The following is a 25934-nucleotide window of genomic DNA, read 5'->3' as shown; positions in this document are numbered from 1 at the left end:
AAATCTCTGAGGTGATGCTTTCTTCAGATCAGAACTAAACCTCTTACTGACTGCCATTTCCAAGCTACAATCCTCTAGTTTCCCCAAAGGAAATGGCAAATTGAGACAAAGCCCCTAAGGTCCTGTTCATACAAATGGACTACTTGGAATTTTGCAATTCTTTCTGCTGGCATCTTAATTAAAAGCATTTGTGGTTCAAGGCATAGCCTGAGGTCTCCAACTAGAATGTCCTTAGAGGCACCATCTGTAAATTCCCTATTTCATTCCCTTCTGGCTTCACTGCTATTAATCTCTTTTAAAAATTTTAGATATTTCCCTACCCATGGCTCTCAAGTTGCTCTCTCTTGTCTTTCATCCTCTCCCTTCAGAAAATTCACCGCCTGCCTACCTCAGATTACAAAACATTGCTCTGAAAGGGCCACCTTGGTTCTGTAAAGAAAGTTACAGCATGAGAAGTAACGTGGCCGAATGTAAAGGGAATGGGAGTCAGAGGACCTGGGTTCTCATCCCAGCTCTGCCACGTCTGCTGTGTGACCTTGGGCAAGTCACTTTACTTCTCTGTGCCAGTTACCTCATCTGTAAAATGGGGATTAAATTTTACTCCCTTCTAGACTGTGAGTCCCATGTGGGACAGGGACTGTATCCAAACTGACTAACCTCTATCTACCTCAGCTCTTAGAATAGTGCTTGGCACATAGTAAGCACTTAACAAGAACCATAATTATTCTTATTAAAGTTAGGAAAGTATGCTGCTCACACTAGTTTCCCCTGGCACACTCGTAGCCATAGGAAAGCATGGCAGCCACAGCTCAGAACTGTAACTGAAATTGTCTGGTTACTTGTTGCTCTCACTTATCTGTAAACTTTCAACATGGAGCTAACAATAATCAAAATTATTTTAGTAGAAATAATGATATCCCATTAGTGTGCATTAAGAAAGGGTTAGAATATTTTATATATTTACTTACACACACATGCACAGAAATATAAAGTTGAATCAGTCTGTAGTTCTTCAAAGCTTGACTTATAGGAAAATTTTAATGTATTCCCCATTATAGTAATAGTAATAATAATAACTATTACTATTCTTATGATATTTGTTAAGATTTTACTATGTACGAGGCACTGTACTAAGCGCTGGGGTGAATACAAGCAAATCGGGTTGGACACAGTCCCTGTCCCACGTGGAGCTCAAAATCTCAATCTCCATTTTACAGATGAGGTAACTGAGGCCCAGAGAAGTGAAGTGACTTACCCCAAGGCCACACAGCAGACAAGTGGCGAAGCCAGGATTAGAACTGATGCCCTTCTGACTCGCAGGCCAGTGCTTTATCCACTACGCCATGCTGTGGGATCCAATAAAATGGGGATAGCAATACTAGAGAAGCAGCTTGGTGTAGCAGATAGAACACAGGCCTGAGAGTCAGAAGATCATGGGTTTTAATTCTGACTCTGTCACTTGTCTGCTGTATGATCTCGGGCAAGTCACTTCACTTTTCTGGGCCTCAGTTACCTCATCTGTAAAATGGGGATCGAGACTGTGAGTCCCATGTGAGTCCCATTTCTCCATCACCGTGGATGGCACGACCATCCTTCCCGTCCCGCAGGCCCGCAATCTCGGTGTCATCCTTGACTCGTCCCTCTCGTTCACCCCACACATCCTATCCGTTACCAAGACCTGCCGGTTTCACCTCTACAATATCGCCAAGATCCGCCCTTTCCTCTCCACCCAAACGGCTACCTTACTATTACGGGCTCTCGTTATATCCCGGCTAGACTACTGTGTCAGCCTTCTCTCTGACCTCCCTTCCTCCTCTCTCGCCCCGCTCCGGTCTATTCTTCACTCCGCTGCCCGGCTCATCTTCCTGCAGAAACGATCTGGGCATGTCACTCCCCTTCTTAAACAACTCCAGTGGTTGCCTATCGACCTCCGCTCCAAACAAAAACTCCTCACTCTAGGCTTCAAGGCTCTCCATCACCTTGCCCCTTCCTACCTCTCTTCCCTTCTCTCTTTCTACCGCCCACCCCGCACGCTCCGCTCCTCCGCCGCCCACCTCCTCGCCGTCCCTCGGTCTCGCCTATCCCGCCGTCGACCCCTGGGTCACGTCCTCCCGCGGTCCTGGAACGCCCTCCCTCCTCACCTCCGCCAAACTGATTCTCTTTCCCTCTTCAAAACCTTACTTAAAAATCACCTCCTCCAAGAGGCGTTCCCAGACTGAGCTCCTCTTCCCCCTCTACTCCCTCTGCCATCCCCCCTTTACCTCTCCGCAGCTAAAGCCTCATTTTCCCCTTTTCCCTCTGCTCCTCCACCTCTCCCTTCCCATCCCCACAGCACTGTACCCGTCCGCTCAACTGTATATATTTTCGTTACCCTATTTATTTTGTTAATGAATTGTACATCGCCTCGATTCTATTTAGTTGCCATTGTTTTTACGAGATGTTCTTCCCCTTGACGCTGTTTAGTGCCATTGTTCTTGTCTGTCCGTCTCCCCCGATTAGACTGTAAGCCCGTCAAACGGCAGGGACTGTCTCTATCTGTTGCCGACTTGTTCATCCCAAGCGCTTAGTACAGTGCTCTGCACATAGTAAGCGCTCAATAAATACTATTGAATGAATGAATGAATGTGGGACAGGGACAGTGTCAACCCAATTTACTTGTAACCATCCCAGTACTTGTCACACAGTAAGCACAAATACCACAATTATTATTATTATTGTTATTATAAGAGGAACTAATTTGACTACTCTTGTGATAGTTCTATGAACCTTGAGTTCAAAAGTCACTTTTCCTGAACCTCAGTATCATCTCAAGTTACTTACTAATTTTGATGCAGCCAGGAATAATAACTGTAGTATTTGTTAAGCTCTTTCTATGTGCCAGGCACTTTTCACCAACATATAACCTTCTACAGCTACGTGATCCCTTCTCTCCCTGATGATAGCACAAATCAAATCCGGTTCTCACGTTTTTATTTCCTTAATGACTCTCCACTCCCGCTTTGCAATCAAATTTCAAATCCTATCCACCATTTCCATAGATTTCCTTCTTTCCCAGATGTCCTTCCAACACTTTCCACAAGACTGTTTCCTTTGTATTCCAACAGATGTTTACCAGTATCTCTTTACCCTTATGTACTCCCTTCTCCTATCTAAGGTTATGCTATTATTTCAGGAAAGCATAATTCAGGCATAACAGATAAATGTAGTTGAGCTCAGGGAATATCCTTTATTTCAGAGAAGAATAATATACTTCAAGAAGAATGCAATATTTTCCCTACCAAATCTTAAAGTTTCAATTAACTGTTGATTGTTATCCCCAAGAATGGCAGTTATGAAGTTAACATTTTTCCCTGTGTGTGCCTGATTACATGAATAGCGTTAACCACTATAATGGATGTGACAGAATGCAATTTCCTGCCTCTTTCTCAAGGCAAAAAAGGAACTCAATCAAAAGATCCTTTCTGAAACCTTGCTAATGAGTGCTGGTAGGTTACTGTATCTCTGCGGCTAAACCTCTCAAAAAATTGATAGGAGCAAAACAGATTTTGCTGATGAGACATTTAACAGCTACACAATGAAAGGGATTACTGTGCTGATTACTGGCAATCTCTCCCTTTCCCTTCCCAGAGGGCTTGATTTATGCCTTTTTATGTCTTGTTCCTATTAATTAAAACAAAACTTAATTGGACTTCAGAAGTGCAAAAGTAGTGGAAAAAGTGAAAAAAAAATTAATCTCGGGAACAATGTCACCTATAAGAATCCCCAAACAAAAAGAATGAAACTTGAGACATGTATTAAAGAGCCAAGACAGCATTTAAAACAATGACAGGAAAACTGCAGGATAGCAAACTGCTAGCATATCCACATGTCAAACATCAAACTTCAGCACAGTCAAGTACTTTTATTGACTAACCTATAGAAAAGAGTGAAGCAAAAAGTTTCAGGGAGCAGCCCAGAAGGGCTACAAGAAAATTTCAGTTTATATTGTTAATACTTAGATTGTTCTTATTACGTTAAAATACATTCAAACAGCTGTAAATATCTTGTACACCCTTTGGTAAATATCAGGGAAAAAAATGTTCTCATATTCTCTTACCTCTGAACCATGAATTCTGTTCGTTTAAAGGGAGTGAAGAAAACCAAGTAGAGAACAAAGGACGCATGTATTAAGCACTTGTGTTTTTCTCCAAATACGAGCTGGTGGAAGTAGGGACACACAAATACTGAGTCCTTCCGTTGTCATATAATCTCAAGGAAATGATCGTACAGTGTGTTGCTTTGATTGCAGATTCAGAAACAAAAGGCTTTCATCATGAGTCAGAGCGCCACAGAAATTTTTCAGATTTTAAAAGAAAAATCAAAGTCTTTTTTTTAAAAGGTGTTTCTGAATATTCTCTGTAACTAGAAGTGACTGCTTTGAGTAATTTCTAAAATTTAAGCTTATAATGATTCAGATTGCTTTGACATGTAGACATGCATTGCCAGGAAAGATTCGATTCTAATTCAAGACCTAGGGAGTTTAGAACACCATTAGATATGCCATGCTGGGCCAGGCCAATGTCCTATACATCCCAGTATTCTGTAGCTCATGGTGACACCAAAGCAGACGTCAAGGAACAGTGTCAAGGTTGATATCAATCCTCATGGTTATGGATACTCCTAATAACATCAACTTTTTTCTATAACAAGAATCCATTAAAGACCTCTTGTCCGTGAATTTATCCACCCCCCCTTGAACCAACTGTTATTTTTTTTTGCCGGCACAACTTTCTGGGGTAATGAATTCCCTGTGGAAAAGTTTTTCCTTTTCTTGAATCAGGGGCTGCCTCACCCTGGTGTTGTGAGAGCTGGCCAACACCCTGTCCAAACCTTACAATTTTGTAAATTCCAAAGAGGTAGAAGCGATTGAAAGGGCAGAAGTATTACTTTAATTGTATTCAATTACAGTATATACTTGCAGGTACAGAAGAAGGATATCTTAGAAGATAGTGGCCTCAAGCTGGATTCATTCAAATTGTAACTACATGTAGCAAGCACCAAAGTCAAATCTTATGCTTCGCTTTACTACTGAAACTCTTAAGAAGACAAAATTTTAACATGGTGTCAAATTCAGAATTTATGTTTTTACTTTCTTCGGAGTCAGTTTTTTAGACTATGAGAATCACAGCAATTTTAATTTAAGGAAAAGAATCATTTTTCTGCTTAGGAGAAAGTCTCTTCGAAGTCCAATTTTGCCACTAAATAACTGCCTGAAGTGCTAAATAACCATGTTTATGCTACAGGAGTAACTGTAGATGACTCACAAGCCCATGGGAGTAAACTAACTTGGGATTCAGTTTCTCAGTTTACGAGACCAGGGTAAATAATGAGTATCACCTCAGTTTAAGGAAGAGCATTCTTGCCTTCATAAGTGCTGCAGTCATGAATCTTATAGACCATCTTCACATAGATGACTTGTTGGCACCTTAAACAATGTCAAAAACTGAACCTCAGCTTTCTTCCTAAACTTTTTCCTACCTTTAGTAACCCGATTGAAAATATACCCTCCTCCACAGGAGGCCTCACAACCCTGGTGTCAGATAAGGGTCTTGCTGCTTTTCTACTACTGCCCTGCCCACACATTTTGCTCATCTAGTGCCATCTGCTCGCTGTGCCTCGATCTCGCCTGTTTTGCCACTGATCTCTCACCCACGTCCTGCCTCTGGCCTGGAACACCCTCTTCTTCAAATCCGACAATCATTCTCCCCTTCTTCAAAGCTTTATTGAAGGAACATCTCCTCTAAGAGGCCTTCCCGGACTAAGGCCTCATTTCCTCATCTCCCACTGCCTTCTGTGTCACCCCTGCACTAAGAATTGCTTCCTTTATTCACCCCTCAGCCACACAACACTTATGTACATATCGACTTATGCAGACTTCAGGACACGTAAGAAGCACATGGCCTAATGGATAGATCATGAGTCTGGGAATCAGAAGGATCTAGGTTCTAATCCCAGCTCTACCACTTGTATGCTGGGTGACCTTGGGCAAGTCACTTCACTTCTCTGTGCCTCAGTTACCTCATCTGTAAAATGGGGATTAAGACTGTGAGCCCCACGTGGGACAGGGACTGTGTCCAAACTGATTATCTTGAATCTAATCCAGCCCTTAAACAGTACTTGACACATAATAAGCACTTAACAAATATCATCAACATATCTGTAATTTATTCATATTAATGTCTGTCTGCCCCTCTAGACTGTAAACTCGTGGGCAGGGACCATGTCTACCAACTCTGTTACATTGTACTCTCCCAAGCTCTTAGAACAATGCTCTGCACACAGTAAGCACTCAATAAATACAACTGATGAATTGATTGACTTACCTTTTAAGTCCCACATTCAGTTTGTCTTTAAATCCTGCCAGCTCTTCTTCCACAAGTATTTTCCAGATCCCCTGCTTCCTCCCCATATTTATAGCTATGATCCTGGTTCAAAGCTCTTGGCACCATCTGGATGGATTACTTTATCTGTCTCCTTATTCAATAGTATTTATTGAGCGCTTACTATGTGCAGAGCACTGTACTAAGCGCTTGGAATGTACAATTCGGCAACAGATAGAGACAATCCCTGCCCAATAACGGGCTCACAGTCTAAACGGGGGAGACAGACAGCAAAGCAAAACAGAACAAAACAAAACTTGACATCATCATCAAGATTAATAGAATCATGGAGATATACACCTCATTAACAAAATAAATAGGGTAATAATAATAATGTTGGTATTTGTTAACCGCTTACTATGTGCAGAGCACTGTTCTAAGTACTGGGGTAGATACAGGGTAATCAGGTTGTCCCACGTGAGGCTCACAGTCTTCATTCCCATTTTACAGATGAGGGAACTGAGGCCCAGAGAAGTGAAGTGACTTGCCCATAGTCACCCAGCTGACAAGTGGCAGAGCAGGAATTCGAACCTACAACCTCTGACTCCCAAGCCCGGGCTCTTTCCACTGAGCCACGCTGCTTCTCCATAATAAATAATATATACAAATAAGCACAGTGCTGAGGGGAGGGGAAAGGGGAAGAGCAGAGGGCAGGAGAGGGAGAGAAGGGGAGGGGAGGAAGAGCAGACACAGCTCGATATCTACTAAGTACTTAATGAATCCTGCTGGTGACCCAACTTCTGCTACTACAACCGTGCTTCTGTTTGTGGTGCTCTGGATCAGTCCTTTGTATTTACTGAGCACAGACCACTGTATTACGGGCATGAGAAAATACAACATAAGACAAATTCCTTGCCCATAACAAGCTTATGGTCTGCTCCACATGGGTGTACTATGCTTAGTGGCTTGAATTCTCCTAAACATGCCATTCAGTCAACCATATATATGGAGTACTTACTGTGTGCAGAACACTGTACTAAGTGCTTGGGAGAGTATAACAATATAACACATTCCCTACCCACAATAAGCTTACAGTCTAGAGAGGGAGACCGACATTAATACAAATAAATTTATAGGTGATGCAGGGAGACACAGAAGGGAGTGGGAAAAGAGGAAATGAGGGCTTAGTCAGGGAAGGTGTCTTGGAAGAGATGTGCCTTCAATAAGGTTTTAAAGGTGGGGAGAGGCCAGAGGAATGACATGAGTGAGAGGTCGGCAGTGAGATAAACGAGCTTGAGGTACAGTGAGTAGGTTAACATTCAGAATACTTCAGTCCCCTCCTCAAAACCTTCAATGCCTAGCCATTTCTCTCAACACCAAAAACTCTTAACCACTGCATTTAAGGCTCTCCATCAGCTCCCTCCTCCTTACTTAATTGCTCTCTTCTCCTACTATACCCTAGCTCACACGCTTTACTGTCTCCCAAGTTCATCTTCATTCAATTGTATTTATTGAGCACTTATTGTGAGCAGAGCACTGTACTAAGCACTTGGGAGAGTACAATATAACAATACACAGACACTCCCTGCCATCTTCTAACTGGACTTCACTCTCAACACTCCAACTCTAACAGGTGCACACACCTTTCCTGCTACATCAAACCTGATCCCCTACTCTGCCAAACCATATCCCTCCTTGCTTCAAAACCCTCCTAAAAATCCACCTCATAACCAAGTATTCCATGATTATCCCTGCTCATATCTTCCTAACAGCCATCACTCATTTGAATAATCTCTTTTATTTATTTACTGCATATTAGTCTTGTGCAAATTGTATCCTTGCAATTTGTGTTAGCTTGTCTCTCCCATTTGACTATATGCTCAGTGATGGCAGGGACCACATCTTTTACTTTTATTGTATGCTGCCAAGTACCTAATACAGTGCACTGCACACAGTAGGTGCTGTATAAATAGTGATGAATTTTTATAACTTGCTTTGGTGTGAAAATCATGTTGCCGCTAATGGAAATTGTGTGCCCTGAATGAGTGCAGCAAAACCAAGGGTTGATGACTTTTTCGTGCATGGTGCACCATGATGACATCATTACATCACACTAAGCCAAAGCCACAGTCACTTTAGAGGAATAGTTATTGCTGCCATCCTAGCTAGATCTGTCGTGTCACCCCGCTCCTCTCCACCTCCTGGCCCAAGCACCAGCCAGAAAGGGGGAGGGGAAGGGCAGTGTGATGGGCTGACACTGGAATTTATGCCCACGTGAACAGCTGCCCCGACCCTGCCCGGACTGTCTCTAGCTCCCTTGCTAGGAGCTGGGAGGGGGACTGGGGCCATGTGTATGTATAGGGGGAAGTGTCTCAAGCAGGACAAAATTGCAGGGCCAGCCCAAGGTATTTGAGGACCAGGAGAAATTTTCCAAACAACCTTCTCCCCCCACTTCTAGCCTGCAGGAATTTGAGGGGGTACAGTGTTCCCTCCCCCAGTCCCTTGATGGTGCTCAATGCTCCCAGAGTTACAACAGTACATTCTTGTGAGCAGGGGCTGGGAGCAAAGTGGATCAGAGGATGGAGTTTGGGGGTAGATGGGCACACCACTTTGCGGCTATGTCCTGTCAACAAGCGGGTGCTTTCCCAGGAACAGTACCGCTTCAGAGTCCTTTGCAGCTACCAGCCGAGTGGGCAGGGAGGCCTGGCACGTAGTGCAGTGCTTTGCACACAGTAAGTGCTGCATAAATATAACTGAATGAACAAATACAATAAAAAATGGGAGGGAACAGATTGTGACTGGATGGCCAAGGGGGTAGCTTTGCCTTCCAAACTTCTGGCAAAATGGTCCCATAGCAAAGACAAAGAGAACAAATCCCATCACCCCCTGGGGATCCTCTAAGCAGCAGGAAGGAGCAGGGGTTGGAGACCACAGACAGCCCTCACACCCGTTATCTGCTACCCGGGGTCAGGCTGCACCATATCCCCGACAGAGCCGCTCTTCCTTGGGGCAGGGCTGGAGATGATTGAGCCACACATTTGGTTTCGAGAAGAGCCTCCTATGGGTCATGAGCCATAAATTGCCAAGGCTGGTCCAGTCAGAAGTCGGGGGCTTTTGCCTAATTCTCCACACATCGATGTTTATCTGAACATTTACAGAGCGCTCAGGTGTTCGTCACATAATGCAGCAAAAATGAAATAAATTTACCTTCCTGTTTCCTCCTTGATTCTATTTTTTTCGACCGCAGGGCCATGATACTTGGTTCCAGTACCTTTTTTTTTCTCCAAAAAATGGTCCTGAAACAGTCATCTTCTCAGTCTAAATCAGCTGTGAGTCTGTGAATTGTGAGTCTGTTGGGGAGGAGGGGCCCAAAAGATTTTGATTTTGGCATCTAATTTGGAGGGCTCAAATTTGGAGGGCTCTGGGTAGCAGTGGTGTAATCATAGTGGGATGATCAGGCAATCCCTCCTCTTGAGGGGCTAAAGGTTGGTTCTTCCAGGCTACGGCACCACAACAGCTCTGTGGGCTGCCCAGTTAACTTAGGCATAACACCAGCTCACATCACCAGCTCTCACCCCCAATGATGTCTACTCCACGGGAAATAGGGACCTGCGAGAGTGGCAGGATGACCTGCTGCCCACTGTGGTGTGGCCAACCTGAAAATAAACCAGATGTGCATAGGAGCACACAGAAAACCCTTGTTTCTTCTCCCACAACTGTTGACTTACATTGCAGGAACTGAATGCCTACACAAGGAAAATCAATAGTTGCCACAGAGAAAAAGAAAAAAAAGCAGTTGATCGGTTCTCCTATTCCTATATAGGCTCAACTTTAGAGAACAACAGAGAAGTTATAATAATAATGTTGGTATTTGTTAAGCACTTACTATGTGCAGAGCACTGTTCTAAGCGCTGGGGTAGATACAAGGTCATCAGGTTGTCCCACCTGAGGCTCACAATCTTAATGCCCATTTTACAGATGAGGTAACTGAGGCACAGAGAAGTTAAGTGACTTGCCCACAGCCACAGAGCTGACAAGTGGCAGAGCCGGGATTCAAACCCATGACCTCTGACTCCCAAGCCTGTGCTCTTTCCACTGAGCCACACTGCTTCTCTGAACTGAAAATCTGAACTGAAAATCCTTAGGAATCTTTAGTAGGTAAGAAGGAAAAAGCAACACCTTGGGCAGTAATTTCCAATTACACACATTCCCAGAGCAATTAGGAACCCTGTCCAAAGACACAATTGCACAAAAGAAATAAACTCTCCTGTAGTTCCTGGGCAGTGGATATTAGCTGTCCTAATCCACCCCCCACCCGCCCCCCTAAAAATCCCATTAAGTGCAAGTCTCTCATTCATTTGACTGAAAACCAGATTAAGTGATTACAACTTTAGGACTGTGAATTTTCTGATGTTTATGCCAATTTTTTTTTCTCTTTGCAGATTCTGTCATTGTGTTTTTACTTACCTATTATAGAGTCAAGACTCAAATTGTGAGTTCCTATTGAAAAAAAACCCTGACTGTTTCCTATGTAAAATATTTTCTCTTCTCAGTCCTTTGAAGAAGAATAAAAGATATTTTATTATATTCCATTGCTGAATATTATCCTTTGTGTTTTATTTATGAGTCTTCACCTATTGGAAAAGAGTAGTCAATTTCCACACACATATATAAACAAGAAACTATCTGTTAGAGGAAGAAAATATTTGAGATCTTGTCAGGTGACACCTTCAACAAAGCATGCCCATTTAGAAGTATTCTTCGTCCCAGAAAAATGCCCAAGATGGGAAAGCACATTACTCATTTCCCCCTAAGCAATAAAAAAGTAAAATTTAGCTGCCAAGTAACTTTCCTCACATCGTATCCGCTGGGTAAAAAGGTACCAGGGAAAAAAAGGAGGCACAAGGGGAGCTAAAGAAGGTATCTCTTCTGGATTGTACCTTTTCCATTACTCCCAGAGCAAAAGTTGTGATTTTATGTTCTCTGGCTGCACCTTAGGGCATGTGCAATTTTTCAGATGGCAGATATTGGGTCTGAAATATAGTCTGTAATACACCCCTGTCCTTGGGTTTTGAAAAATAAATGAAAACAGAAGTTAGAAGGCCAACAGCAGAAATGAGGTAGTTGGAGACATTAAGCTGAATCCTATGGGTACTTGCAGTTAAATGTCAGCCTTCTTTTTGGCAAGATACTTTCACTTCAGCTGCATTTTTTTCCTTTAGGGAAAAGCCCCTTCTCTAAACTGCTGGAGAAAACTGGGTCCTGGGAGTTCAGTAGGATCCCCAGTGTCATGCCAGCACTCCAGACATTCACAAATGAGGAGCCATTTCAACCCAGAGTGAAGCCACCGTGGATTGTCCAAAGCCACAAAGGATTTCTACAGGACCTCTGATCTTGTGACTCTGGGAGTGAATGGGCCCTGTCAGCACTAAGCTGCCTGCAATTTCCTGCATCTTTCAGTTCAGAAAACTTATGCTAACCTGTAAGGCACCTTTATTTTGTGCTCTTCAAAAAAAATAATAAAAAAATTACATTGTGTTAGAAATGACCATTTGAAGATCCAATGAAATCCCCCAGACTCTAAACATAGCAACCAAGACTTTTGACTTTACCCTATTAAAATTTACAAGGTTACAGTTTCTGAATTTCATCCTTAGAGATCCCAAAGTATGAAAACAACTTAGCTAAAGAAGAAACTCCCAAACCATTTAGAAATACTAAATATTTTTCAAGTTATTAAACTTGCTCTGGCAGTCAGATTAATGTGAAACATACAATATCTTTAGTACCGGGAGCTAAGAGTTGAAGGGTATTCTTCCTGAAGCTTCAGGAGTCAGGATTTTTAGACTTATGTGCCTTAGGATAGACCTTGCTCAGAACTAAGATGAATTTCAGGAAGAGGAAGAGTATAGAGTTTGTGGGAAAAAGGCGAGAAAAAATGGAAATATTCTATTAATAGAGGATTACCAATTTGTAGTATTTTAGTAACCTCTCCCCAACTCACTGATTGAGAAAAGAACTTGCAGGCTCAATGTTTAAGGACAATAGGAGTTACAGGAGATAGAGCCATACTTCTGAAAAACTCAAAAACTCTCTATAGATCAAGTGGCTCCCTTTGGTTTGGAGGTGAATATTACTATAATGTGAATTCCTTTAGCCTCTAGCAATCCTGGTCCCCACATGCATTTTGACTCTGTGGAAATAATATGCTGAGAGGCAGCATGACCTAGTGGATAGAGCACTGGCCTGGGAGTCGGAAGGACCTGGATTCTAATCTCGGCCCTGCCACTTTTCTGCTCTGTGATCTTGGGGAAGTCACTTCACTTCTCTGTGCCTCAAACTCCTCATCTGTAAAATGGGGATTAAGAGTGTGAGCCCCATGTGGGACATGGATTGTGTCCAACCTATCTTGTATCTACCCCAGGGCTTAGTACAGTGCCTGGCACATAGTAACTATAATTTATTTATGTATATTAATGTCTGTCTCCCCCACTAGACTGTGAGCTCATTGTGGGCAGGGAATGTGTCTGTTTATTGTTATACTCTATCTCCCAAGAACTTAGTACAGTGCTTTGTACACAGTAAGCACTCGATAAATATGACTGAATGAATAGTAAGTGCTTAACAAATACCATTAAAAAAATATAGTGTGATTTTAGCCCTTTTGCTTTTTCAGATCTTTTCCTGCCCACTGACATATCCTGGGTTAGAAAGTTCTCTCTCACTATCTATCTATCTATCTATCTATCTATCTATCTATCTATCTATCTATCTATCTATCTATCTATATATCTATCTATCTATCTATATAGATGTGTCTCTCTCTCTCTCTATATATATAATATATACCTCTTTATCCAAGATACCATTGATGGTAAAATATGCTTGTGGGTGTATGTGTTAGTGAAAAGGCCAATGTAAGACTCACATATTGTGCCCACACAAAGCTTCCCCTTATTGTGTTGTCAGGTTCAATGTTTGCAGTGCCTGGTGTTGTTTGCCTCCTTGTCTCTTGATCCTCATGAGGCTTCTGCTTCAAGAGAGCACCCCCTTTCTTGAATGGAGGACACCATGCTGGTTTATCTGTGACAGTAGACTCCCAGTTATTTGCTGGGGTACAGCACTGTCTGAGGTCTTGTTATACCGTCTCCTTAAAAAGCTTACCGCTGCCCTTTTTACAGTTTCAGCTACGGGTTAGTGGTTGGATACCTGCTGTTACTTATTCCATGTGCCCCACCCAGCACAGGTATGTTAAAGTGAGCATAGCTTCAGTGTTTGTAGACTTCATTCCAGAACTTCATTGGTTGAGACTGTGTCTTGCTCAGTAATGTTTAGCATAGCACATAAATGACTCTGGTGGATCTGCTCAAGAAGTCAACTGTGGCATTTGGGTGGGGTCCAGGCTTCACAGCCTTAGAGAAGGCTGAGTGTTCTGTTTGATGGTCTTCCAAAGAATGTACTGACATTTTTTATTTAATTTTCTCCTTCCTTATCTATCATTGCATCACTTTGTCTGTGTACACCTAGATAGCAGAATTATGTGAGAGCATTTAGCCCAGTGTTGCCATTAGGGGCGTCAACTTCTCAATTTCAGTGAGCTCGTGGGTGGACCTTTGAGGGTGCAAGGCATTTGGTGTAGGGCTTTGAGAGGACTGGTGGGGAAGAAGGGGAAGAGAAGGGAGGAAATGAGAGGGGGAATGGAAGAGGAAGGAAGGGAAGGGAAATGAGGGAGAAACAAAAGGATTACTGAATGAGTGTCTTTAGGACTCTCTATGACGCTTGAAATCTATTGAGTTGAAAGAATTTCCCAGAGTTGTGGAAGCACATTCTAATATCTGTATTCCAATCTCATTGCATCTTCCAGCATGGATAGGAGGAATAAATTAATCAAGAATGGACCCACTACATATCCCTACTTTCATGTTCAAATTGAGAAGCAGCATGGCCTAGTGGATAGAGCACTGGCCTGGGAATGAGAAGGACCTGGGTTCTAATCCTTGTTCTGCCACTTGACTGTTGTGTGACCTTGGGCAAGTCACTTAACTTCTCTGAGCCTCAATTCCCTCATCTTGTAGAGACTGTGAGCCCCATGTAAGAGAAGGACTGTGTTCAACCTAAGATTGTATCTACCCCAGCACTTAGTTCAGTATATGGTACATTATAAGCCCTTAAATACCATAAAAAGCTATTATTATTCAAGACTGTTAAAGGACTACACAGGGATACAAACACAATTAAAGGACTACATGGGGATCCACGCGAACACTCAAAAGCATACTGGCACAGTTGTCCTTCGCATTCCAAGATGATATCAGCGATGGTGAAGTTTGTCTAAAAGGTGTGACTGGTTATATACTGATTCCCTAAAGGAATATTGCCTCTGGGAACACTACCCATAGATCAATCATATGTAGATTAGCAAGGGTGTACCTATATCATGTATCCCACATACACCCCCACACAATCACTGTTTCTTGTTGAAGTTTGCAACCCAGAGGAACACAGAAATAATCAGAAGCAGCGTGGCTCAGTGGAAAGAGCCCGGGCTTGGGAGTCAGAGGTTGTGGGTTCGAATCCTAGCTCCACTTGCCAGCTGTGTGACTTTGGGCAAGTCACTTCACTTCTCTGGACCTCAATTACCTCATCTGTAAAACGGGGATGAAAACTGTAAGCCCCATGTGGGACAACCTGATCACCTTGTATCCCCCAGCGATTAGAACAGTGTTTTGCACATAGTAAGCGCTTAACAAATACCACCATTGATTGGGAAGCAGTGTGGCTCAGTGGAAAGAGCCTGAGCTTGAGAGTCAGAGGTTATGGGTTCGACTCCCAGCTCTGCCACTTGTCAGCTGTGTGACTGTGGGCAAGTCACTTAACTTCTCGGTGCCTCAGTTACCTCATCTGTAAAATGGGGATTAACTGTGAGCCTCATGTGGTACAACCTGATGACCCTGTGTCTACCCCAGCACTTAGAACAGTGCTCTGCACATAGTAAGCACTTAACAAATACCAACATTATTATTATTATTATTATTATATGGCTATAGACACAAGGGAGCCAACAGGAAGTCATGAGAAAAGAGAGGGGAGAAAGTGGGTTTTAACAGGATGAGAAGATGAGACAGGAAAAGAAAACAGGCGGTGACATGGGTGACACACCAGAAAACACAAAAATCCTGAGAAGACTGCACAAGTCTCAAGTATACACCACCTTAATTCACACAACAACCTAACAAAGTGGCACTATTCTTCTTTCATTGGTTAGGGAACCAGGGCAGCCAGACTACTGTGGCTTTAAAGTTCATTAAAGGCAAACCTCAAGTCTTCAGATATTCAATAACTTTATCAAAAGAAATAAAGCATCTCAATTAATGCTATAAAATTCCAGTCACATTAGTAATGTAATCTTGACGACTCCATTTGTGCGGGATGAAGTGTCTATACTGGATGGTGCCATCTCATTTATACTGATAAAATCTAAGACACAGAACCCCCTCTAAGGGTCGCACCTGGAGAGTTTCCAGAACTTTACCAGTCTCAACTACGGGAGGGAGAGTCAAGCAGAGGCATAGTCATTCCATTCCTATCTTGGGCAGTGGCTAGTGTGTGGAAGGCAATCTGCTAAAAGTCAAAACTCATCTGTGCTGGGCAGCAGTGGCATGGGAGAGAGTCAAGGGCAGAGACTCAAGTTTACTGTGCGGAAGGAGGCAATGGTAAAACCACTTCCATATTTTTACCAAGAAAACTCTACGGATACACTACCAGAACGATTGCAGATGGAGGTGGGGCTTTCTGGGAGAGATGTTTGAGAAGCAGCATGGCTCAGTGGAAAGAGCATTGGCTTGGGAGTCAGAGATCATGGGTTCGAATCCTGGCTCTGCCACTTGCACTTGTCAGCTGTGTGACTGTGGGCAAGTCACTTAACTTCTCTGTGCCTCAGTTACCTCATCTGTAAAATGGGGATTAAGACTGTGAGCCTCACGTGGGACAACCTGATACCCTGTGTCTACCCCAGTGCTTAGAACAGTGCTCTGCACATACTAAGTGCTTAACAAATACCAACATTATTATTATTATGTTTTCATGGTGTCGCTATGGGTTGGAGATGACTCAACAGCATAAGACAAAGACAAGGCACAACCATCATCAGAGTAATATAAAATAGTGAAATGATGTTGCAGAAACAAAATCTGTGGAATAAAATGTTCCCGAATAGGTGTTTTAGCTTAAAAAATATTGACCTTAAGCTTATTTTTTTTTTGGTAATGGGTCTTACTGGTAGAGCGAAACTGCAACTAACTAGGTGTTAAAGAAAGAGAAAATGGCTGTGGAGATAAAAATAAAAAGTTGGATTTGATCAAACATGCAAAACTACTGCTGGGCTATTTTTAAGAGCACTCAACTCTATTTGAAATCTAATACAGTGAGTGAGGCTGAAAAAATAAGATGAATGCAACTGGTTAGTGAATAGAGGGCACTGTTTTGAAATTGGCACTGTGATATCTCAAAGAAAATAACTTGAAGTTCACAGTCTGGTTAAGAGGTTTGTCAGAAAAAAAAATAGAAAAACTTGCTTCGTTTGAACCAACCATCCCAAAGACTAAAAAAATAAACTGTATTATGAGCTCAAATGGAAATAGAGGTGGCACAGATGTTTGGAAAGTTGAATGTGTACAAATCCAAAGGAAGGAATAAAAAAAAAACACCACCAAATTAACTATGGATTGGTAGTGGTGTTTATATGCCCTGGCAATATTTTCAACACTTCAGGTCTAAAGTCACTCCACTAACCCACAGGCCTGGGTCACTGCCTCTGTTCGCCTCCTACGCTCCTATGCTCGAGCTGCCGAGCGCTGCTGGTGAAGGTCCAAGCACCAAGCCAACCTTATCCATTTAAAATGTATCCTTTCCTGCCTTAACTCTGCCCTCTCCTCCACCAGGCAAAACTTCTTTTCTTCCCTCATTGACACCCATGCCTGTCACCACCGTCAATTGTTCCGGACCTTTAATTCTCTCCTTAGGCCCCCTGTTCCTCCTCCTCCTCCATCCCTCACCCCCAATGATCTGACCACCTACTTCATCATGAAAAATAACACAATCAGGTCTGAGCTCCCCAAAGTCACCCCTCCCCCTCCTGCCTCCCCCCTCCAACCCTCTCCCCTACTTTCCCATCCTTCCCTGCAGTATCCTCAGAGGAGATCTCCTCCCTCCTCGCAAGTGCCGCCCCCTCCACCTGTGCCTTGGACCCCATTCCCGCTCACCTTATAAAAACCATCGCCCCTGCCCTCCTCCCCTCCTTAACTTCTATCTTTAACCGCTCACTCTCCAATGGCTTCTTCCCCTCTGCCTTCAAACATGCCCATGTCTCCCCCATCCTAAAAAAAACCCTCTCTAGACCCCACTTCCCCTTCCAGTTATCGCCCCATCTCCCTACTACCCTTCCTTTCCAAGCTTCTAGAATGAGTCGTCTACACTAGCTGCTTAGAATTCCTTAACTCCCATTCTCTCCTGGACCCCCTCCATCTGGCTTCCGTTCCCTCCACTCTACCAAGACTGCTCTCTCTAAGGTCACCCGTGACCTCCTTCTTGCCAAATCCAATGGCTCCTACTCTATCCTAATCCTCCTTGACCTCTCAGCTGCCTTTGACACCATTGACCATCCCCTTCTCCTCCACACTTTATCTCACCTTGGCTTCACAGACTCCGTCCTCTCCTGGTTCTCCTCTTATCTCTCTGGCTGTTCAATCTCGGTCTCCTTCGCAGGCTCTTCCTCCCCCTCCCATCCTCTAACCGTTGGGGTTCCTCAAGGGTCAGTTCTTGGCCCTCTTCTGTTCTCCATCTACACTCACTCCCTTGGTGAACTCATTTGCTCTCGCGGCTTCAACTATCATCTCTATGCAGATGACACACAGATCTACATCTCTGCCCCTGTCCTCTCCCCCTCCCTTCAGGCTTGTATCTCCTCCTGCCTCCAGGACATCTCTATCTGGATGTCTGCCCGCCACCTCAAACTCAACATGTCCAAAACTGAGCTCCTCATCTTCCCTCCCAAGCCCTGTCCTCCTCCTGACTTCCCTATCACTGTGGATGGTACGACCATCCTTCCCGTCTCTCAGGCCTGCAACCTCGGTGTCATCTTCGACTCGGCTCTCTTGTTCACCCCACACATCCAATCCGTCACCAAAACCTGCTGGCCTCACCTTTATAATATCGCCAAGATCTGCCCTTTCCTCTCCACCCAAACAGCTACCTTACTGTTACAGGCTCTCATAATATCCCGACTGGATTATTGTGTTAGCCTTCTCTCTGATCTCCCTTCCTCCTCTCTCTCCCCACTCCAGTCTATTCTTCACTCCACTGCCCAGCCCATCTTCCTGCAGAAACGCTCTGGGCATGTCACTCCCCTTCTTAAAAACCTCCAGTGGTGGCCTATCAACCTCCGCACGAAACAAAAACTTCTCACTCCAGGCTTCAAGGCTCTCCATCACCTTACCCCCTCCTACCTCTCCTCCCTTCTCTCTTTCTACTGCCCACCCTGTAGGCTCTGCTCCTCTGCCGCCCACCTCCTCACCGTCCCCTGTTCTCGCCTATCCCTCCGTCAACCCCTGGGCCACGTCCTCCCGCGGTCCTGGAATGCCCTCCCTCCTCACCTCTGCCAAACTAATTCTCTTCCCCTCTTCAAAACCCTACTTAGAGCTCACCTCCTCCAAGAGGCCTTCCCAGACTGAGCCCCCCCTTTTCCCTCTTCCCCCTCTGCTCCCCCTCTACCCCCCTTCACCTCCCCTCAGCTAAGCCATCTTTTCCCCCCTTTCCCTCTGCTCCTCCCCCTCTTCCTTCCCCTCCCCTCAGCACTGTACTCGTCCGCTCAACTATATATATTTTCATTACCCTATTTATTTTGTTAATGAGATGTACATCACCTTGATTCTATTATTTTGTTAATGAGATGTACATCACCTTGATTCTATTTATTTGCTATTGTTTTAATGAGATGTTCATCCCCTTGGTTCTATTTATTGCTACTGTTTTTGTCTGTCTGTCTCCCCTGATTAGACTGTAAGCCGGTCAAAGGGCAGGGACTGTCTCTATCTGTTACTGATTTGTACATTCCAAGCACTTAGTACAGTGCTCTGCACATAGTAAGCGCTCAATAAATACTATTGAATGAATGAATGAACAAAGTGGTTTAAACTTTGTTTTAATGAACACCTTAAACCATCATATGGTCTCTTTCAGAAAGAGGAAAACACCCGAAATCTCTTTTCAAAAAGCACATGGAACGATCTAAAAGTGATCAAAGCAAGGTAACCATGGCCGCAAAAATGACTACTATTTTTATTTGAGGGGTAGACTTTACTGCTTCAGATTGTCTGGAATTCTTTAAACCTAGACCATTTAAGCAGAGTTGGGAAAATGGTCCTTAATTTAAAATGTAGTAAAGACCAATACAAAAAAATTTACAAGTATAAAAATACTGCAGGACATGTTTTTGTTGCTTACTACACCAAGCAATCACAAAGGTTCTGAACAAGGTGTTGCAAAAGCCTAGAGCAAGATCAGAATATAAAGCATATCAAAAACAGGCCAATTATTTAAAAGCCTACAGTCTTAAACTTTCTTTCTGAATAAACTGTACCTTTCAGCCAAACACAGGATGTATGACAGGAAATGGTTATGGTTTTTGCCCACTGAAACTGACAAGACAGCAGAAATTGTTAACTTCCTCTTCTCACTCACTTTGGAGGTGAGGCAGGTAGTTGTAGGGTTAGCTTGTGCTCTGGGATTCCTCAGGGACTCTTTTTTCTCACAACCTGATGGACACCACAACAGTATCCTTCTCCAGTACAAATCAAAGGAAGAACACCAAGCATTAAGATATGAGTTAGCAGTGGTAGAACCTTCCTAGTTAAACTTTAATTCATAAATTACTTATAAAACCTCAATTTTACCATTGTTTTTTAAAGTATCTGTCCTTTCCTTAAAGGGCAGTGTAAATTGTTCATGGTTGCCGCCACTTGCCAGCTGTGTGACTTTGGGCAAGTCACTTAACCTCTGTGCCTCAGTTACCTCATCTATAAAATGGGGATTAAGACTGTGAGCCTCATGTGGGACAACCTGATTTCCTTGTATCCTCCCAGAGCTTAGAACAGTGCTTGGCACATAGTAAGCACTTAACAAATGCCATCATTATTATTGCCGATCAATTTATCCATGGATAATAGGATATGTGTCTGTGTTAGCTGCTACAAGGCACGGAAAAAATTTTTTTCTGAAAAATGATGACTATTCCACATATTTACTTTTCTCATAATAGCCATGCAAGTAGTCATGTCCATTTTGTAGGTGAGAAACTGAAGCATGGCTATCCCAATTTCACCAACAAGGAGCCTGAATCTGGAATGTCCAGAGATTATGTTAGGGGAAAATTGGAATTAGAACTACTTCCTGTCTTTCTAGTCCTTAGCCTTCAAATCACTTCTAAACATTAAAAAAGCAGAGGAAAAGTCATATCTACCATCTTAGGTGCAACTCAAATGGAATTAGGTAGTCTCAGGAAATAAGATTTAGAAATCAATGACATTTATTGAGCACTTCCTTTGTGCATACTAAGTATTTGGGAGAGTATAATACAATTGGTAGACACAATCTCTGCTATCAAACACTTCAAACTCCTTACCATTGGCTTTAAAGCACTCAGTCAATCAGCTCACCCCCTCCTACATTACCTCCCTGATTTCCTGCTACAATCCAGCCTGCACACTTTGATCCTCTAATGCCAATTTACTGTACCTCAATCTCACTACTAACCCCTTGTCCATGTTCTCTCTCTGACCTGGAACTCCCTCCCACTTCATATAAGATAGATGATCACATCTCCTCCAAGAGGCCTTCCCTGGTTAAACTCTCTTTCCCCTGACTCCCTCTCCCTTCTGCATCGCCTATTCACTTGGACCTGAACAGTTTAAGCACTTGATATTCACCCCATCCGCAGCCCCAAAGCATTTATGTACATATCCATAATTTATTTATTTATATTAATGTTTGTCTTCCCCCTCTAGGCGGTAAACTCCTTGTAGTCAAGGAACGTGTCTACCAACTCTGTTGTACACCCTCTCCCAAGCGCTTAGTAGAGTGCTCTGCACACAGTAAGTACTCAATAGACACCATTGATTGATTTATTTATAGTCTAATGGGGGGGACAGAAATTAAAATAAATTACAGCTAGGGGAAGCAACCAAGTATAAAGATATGCACATTAATGCTGTGTGGGAAGTACTTTACATTACATTACATTACAGTACTCACATTAATGCTGTGAGGGTGTGACTAATTGTATGGGAGAGGCAGTGGGGAAGGAAAATAGGGTGTAGGGGATGACACCTTAGTCCAGGAAGGTTGCCTGGAGGCACTATGATTTCAGTAGATTTTGAAGATGGGGAAAGTGCTGCTCTGTCAGATATGGAGAGAGGAGATCCAAGCAGTTGGGAAGGTGCGAGCAAAGGGTTGAGGGTGGGTGAGGTGAGAGAGAACAACGAATAGATTGGTATTAGAGGAGAAGAGTGTGCAGGCTGGGTTGTAGTGGGAGAGGAGCGAGGATAAGTAATGGGGAGACAACTGATCTAATGCCTTGAATCCGATAACGAGGAGTTTCTGCTCGATGCAAAGATGGATGGGCAACCCTTGGAGGTGCTTGAAGAGTGAGCATAATTAGAGAATTACTGAGAGTGGAAGAAGTGGGAAGGATTTGAAACTTCAATTCAAAATGATATGGGGGACATGAAATTGTATTCTAAGCACTTAGTACAGTGCTCTGCACACAGAAAACACTCAATAAATATGATTGACTATATGGCAAGAATCTCTTTTCAATTTTAAAGGCAAAAGGAGGGATAGACAGGTGTGCTTCACCCACTAGAATTGAGCCCCCCTATTCTTAAGAGGGAAGATAAGGGAAGATTCTTTGTAATCTTGATGAAAGGATGCTTCAAGGTAAGAGAAAGAAAACCAAAATAATAATAAAAAAAGAGCATTTTAGCTACCACACTAGTCATTCAGACAAAAAGCTGAAGGGTAATTCCAGGATCACCTAATAATAAGGTGTTGTAGGGCACAACTCAAAACACCCAAAGATGATTACAGGCCAGGGTTTACATTGCTGCATCACTGTGATTGCAAGTTTAAAAAGATAAGCTAGAAGATATGCAGTAACCCAGTAATAGTTCATTCAGACTCAACCCTAAGGAATGCACTAAAGTAAGGCATTCCATCTACTAACTTTTTTAAAATTACAGTTAAGAAAGCAATGATACCATCTTTTTGGATACTAGATTCCTTTTTTTCAAATTTTGAAAACACTGCAGGGCATCTCCAATTGTTAGACCAGCACTTGAGAGTTACAATTACTTTTCTTAAATTTCAGTGGTGCTTTTCTTTGAACAACTGAAACATGTTACACATATACTTCGCTAACTGAATTACAATTTTTCCCTGTGAGAGACAGATGGCACGAAGGGAAGGGACCCAAAAAGACAGTCACTTGTCTGATAAGAGGGAAAACTATGATTATGACAATTCCAGATAGCCACATGTTAGTCAAATGTTCTACGCTGCAGATTAAGCATAGCACTTTCAAATTTTATAGCAATATTTCCAATACTTAAACAACATTTCTATTCACACAGTTTACTATCTACTATTCTACAGTTTACTAATGTTTTTCTGGTATAAGAAAAATGATTGATTTTTTAAAAAAACATAATAGGGGAAAAAAAATCAAAGCTCTATTCCTCATAAACCTTTAAATCAAATCAATGGCATTTACTGAACATTTGCTCTTTGCAGAGGACTGTATTAAGTGCTTGAGAGAGTTGGCAGACACGATCCCTGCCCTCAAGAAGTTTACAGTCTGGGGGAATGTAGAATGGTAGGGATTAAAGTGAAAATAGCCTTGTCATCTCAAATATGGCACACTTTCCTATAACCAAGGTAATATGAAAAAGGAAAAAATGAAAGGGAAAAGTAGGAAGTTGTGCTTATTTAGTTTAATTTTAAAGTAGATTTGAGTTCTCCCTTTAAAGTTTTAACTCTCCCCTTCCCCCAAAGTTTATTTAGGGAATGTTAAAATCTACAAAGATATCTTTATGAAAATTCTGTAATACTTTTTATTGCTTTCAATCTCATTTGTACTCAAACCTCTGTCCTCTGCCCTATCTTTTTAAAGCAATCAAGCTATTTAGAATTTCCAACCTATGGCCCTACTCCTCCATTTGAGCCATCCAATTTTTTTTGGGGGGGGGGGTACACCAAGTGAATTGTCACAAATCATATTAGGAATTAGGTTAGCAACAAGCCTCTCCTAGATATGCAATTGATTTTTTCATGTCAGAGTTCTACATAAAATGGAACGAGAGAAATAATTTAAAAATGGATAGGTCAACAGAAACAGTTCTTCATATGACATTTTTTAAACCATGCAACAAACCATCAGAGGACTACTAAAGATTCTGAGTCCAGTATTGACAACCGGAATGGATTTGCTCTTTTGGCAACTCATTAACTTCAGGTATTGGCCTTTTGGGTCCCAGATTACCCAGATTTTCTGCTCAGTTACAACAGACTTTCAAGGTTTCAAGATATATTAGCCTCTTTTGAGTTGGTAGCATAGAATTCTTGCCACTGATCCCCAGAAAAATATTGTAACCAAATCTCCAGCTCCAACTGAACTTTATAGAACATGCTAAATCACATATTTCCCCTTATGCCTCTATTTTCAGCTTGTTAGCTAGGATTTGACATTGCTGGCAGCAGCATCAAGAATAGCCTAATCCTCTCAACAGATTAAAAGGATTCTGGTATAAATAGAAGGCTGCTGATGTCTTAGGCAGTTTTATTTCACTTTGCTCCTATTCTTTCCCCTTAGAACAATTGCTGCTTTACTGAAGCATCTTATTGTGGATGAGCTCACATTACTATTCTCCCAAATTACCTGTACAATACATAACATGTTCCAGCTGGATTTCAGCTAGCCCAGGTAGCTTGGGCAGAATGATGAGTCCATGAAACACAGGGCACAGTTGGGAAATGTGTATCATTTATGAAAATGGCTGTCTACAGGGCTGAGTTTATAGAGATATGTAGGTTTTTCATGCCTATGCCAAGAACAAGCTTTGTAGTGCCCCGGTTCAAGAAGTTACTCAGCTAGATATTTGGCATTACATTGGAATAAAAGTTACTTTCCTTGGCTCTGCACACATTAAGTACACTTGCCTTGCCAGTAATCATCCTCATCAGCAGTAGCAAGATTTAATTATTATTCAGCAGGTTTAGCAGACTCTTATAGATGATTACTCTGATTTTTCCCGATCCTGGCAGGTTGATTATGCCATTTAGTAAGCACTTACTATGTGCTGAGCACTCTAAGTGCTGGGGAAATGCAAACAGCTCAGAGACAGTCTCCATCTCACAATATGAAGACCAATCCCTTGTTACATTTAATTAATTTATTTTGATAACTGCTTAAAATACTTCTATGCCTGTCTCCCTCATTAGAGTGCTAGCTCCTTGTGATCAGGGAATGTGTTACTTGCTTATTTTTACTTCCCAAATCTTAGTTTGGTACATTGCATCCAGTGAGTACTCAATAATAATAATAATGGCATTTGTTAAGTGCTTACTATAGCCAAACACTGTACTAAGAGCTGCGGTGGATATGAGATAACCAGGTCAGACACAGTTCTTGCTCCACCTAGGGCTCAGAGTCTAAGGAGGAGGAATAACGTACTGAAGCCCATTTTACAGATGAGGAAATTAAGGCACAGAGAAGTTAAGTGACTCTCCCAATTTATTCAGCAGGCAAGTGGCAGAGCTGGGATTAGAACTCAGGTCCCCTAATTTTCAGGCCTGTGTTCTGTCCACTAGAACACGCTGTTTCATAACTGTTATTGAGTCATTTCCTCTTTTTCAGTGCTTAGCAGTCATGGAGAGCAACTACTCAGCATTCTCCCCTTGAAAACCTTTCATATAGTCAGACACTTATTTTCACCCCTTAGTTTTCTCCTAGCTTGGCTAAAGCAATCCAAATTCCTTTAATCTTTTCACATAGGACCTATTTTTTAGTAATATTTGTTTAGTGTTTTCTTATGTGTCAAGCACTGTTCTAAGCACAGGGGTAGATACAAATAAAACAGGTTGGACAAGGTCCCTGTCCCACATAGGGCTCACAGAACTAGGTAGGAGGGAGAATAGGTATTGAATCCTCATTTTGCAATTGAGGAATCTGAGGCACAGAGAAGTTAAATGATTTGCCTCAAGTCACACAGCGGACAAGTGGCAGAGCTGGAATTAGAACCCAGGTCCTCTGACTTTCAGGACCATGCTCTTTCCACTAGGCCACTTTGCTTCCCTATTCTCCAACCCTTTATTTTTCTTGGTTTTGTCTATACCTTGCCCAACTCTCCACATAGCTTCAAAAGTGTAGTGATGAAAATTCTCACGTGCCATAGTACTGAAGTGTATCAAAAGGACCATGATGATGTTTTACCAGCTCCTTCTCAATTCCTCCTAAACTACCCTTTT

General features: G+C 42.5%; 1 protein-coding gene and 1 non-coding gene across 7 annotated transcripts in view; one reads left to right on the top strand and one right to left on the bottom strand.

Annotated features, from left to right (window-relative positions):
* FRMD4B (FERM domain containing 4B) overlaps positions 1–25934 on the bottom strand; it is a 336920-nt gene that overhangs the window by 133128 nt on the left and 177858 nt on the right. Inside the window, exon 1 of one of the 6 annotated variants that reach the window (XM_029050700.2) lies at positions 4097–4142. The exons of the other annotated variants lie outside the window; for them this stretch is intronic. The gene's annotated coding sequence lies outside the window, so the exon portion shown is untranslated. Of the gene's footprint in view, positions 1–4096; positions 4143–25934 lie in introns of those variants that run through there. 6 annotated transcript variants of the gene reach the window in all.
* On the top strand, positions 15851–15988 carry LOC114806695. The gene has a single exon (XR_003754757.1). It is a non-coding gene; the product is annotated as a small nucleolar RNA SNORA7 (small nucleolar RNA).

The sequence above is a fragment of the Ornithorhynchus anatinus genome, chromosome X1 (assembly GCF_004115215.2).
Source record: "Ornithorhynchus anatinus isolate Pmale09 chromosome X1, mOrnAna1.pri.v4, whole genome shotgun sequence".
NCBI lineage: Eukaryota > Metazoa > Chordata > Mammalia > Monotremata > Ornithorhynchidae > Ornithorhynchus > Ornithorhynchus anatinus.
Note: the sequence above shows the minus strand (reverse complement) of the source record. Positions and strands in the feature narration are given on the sequence as shown.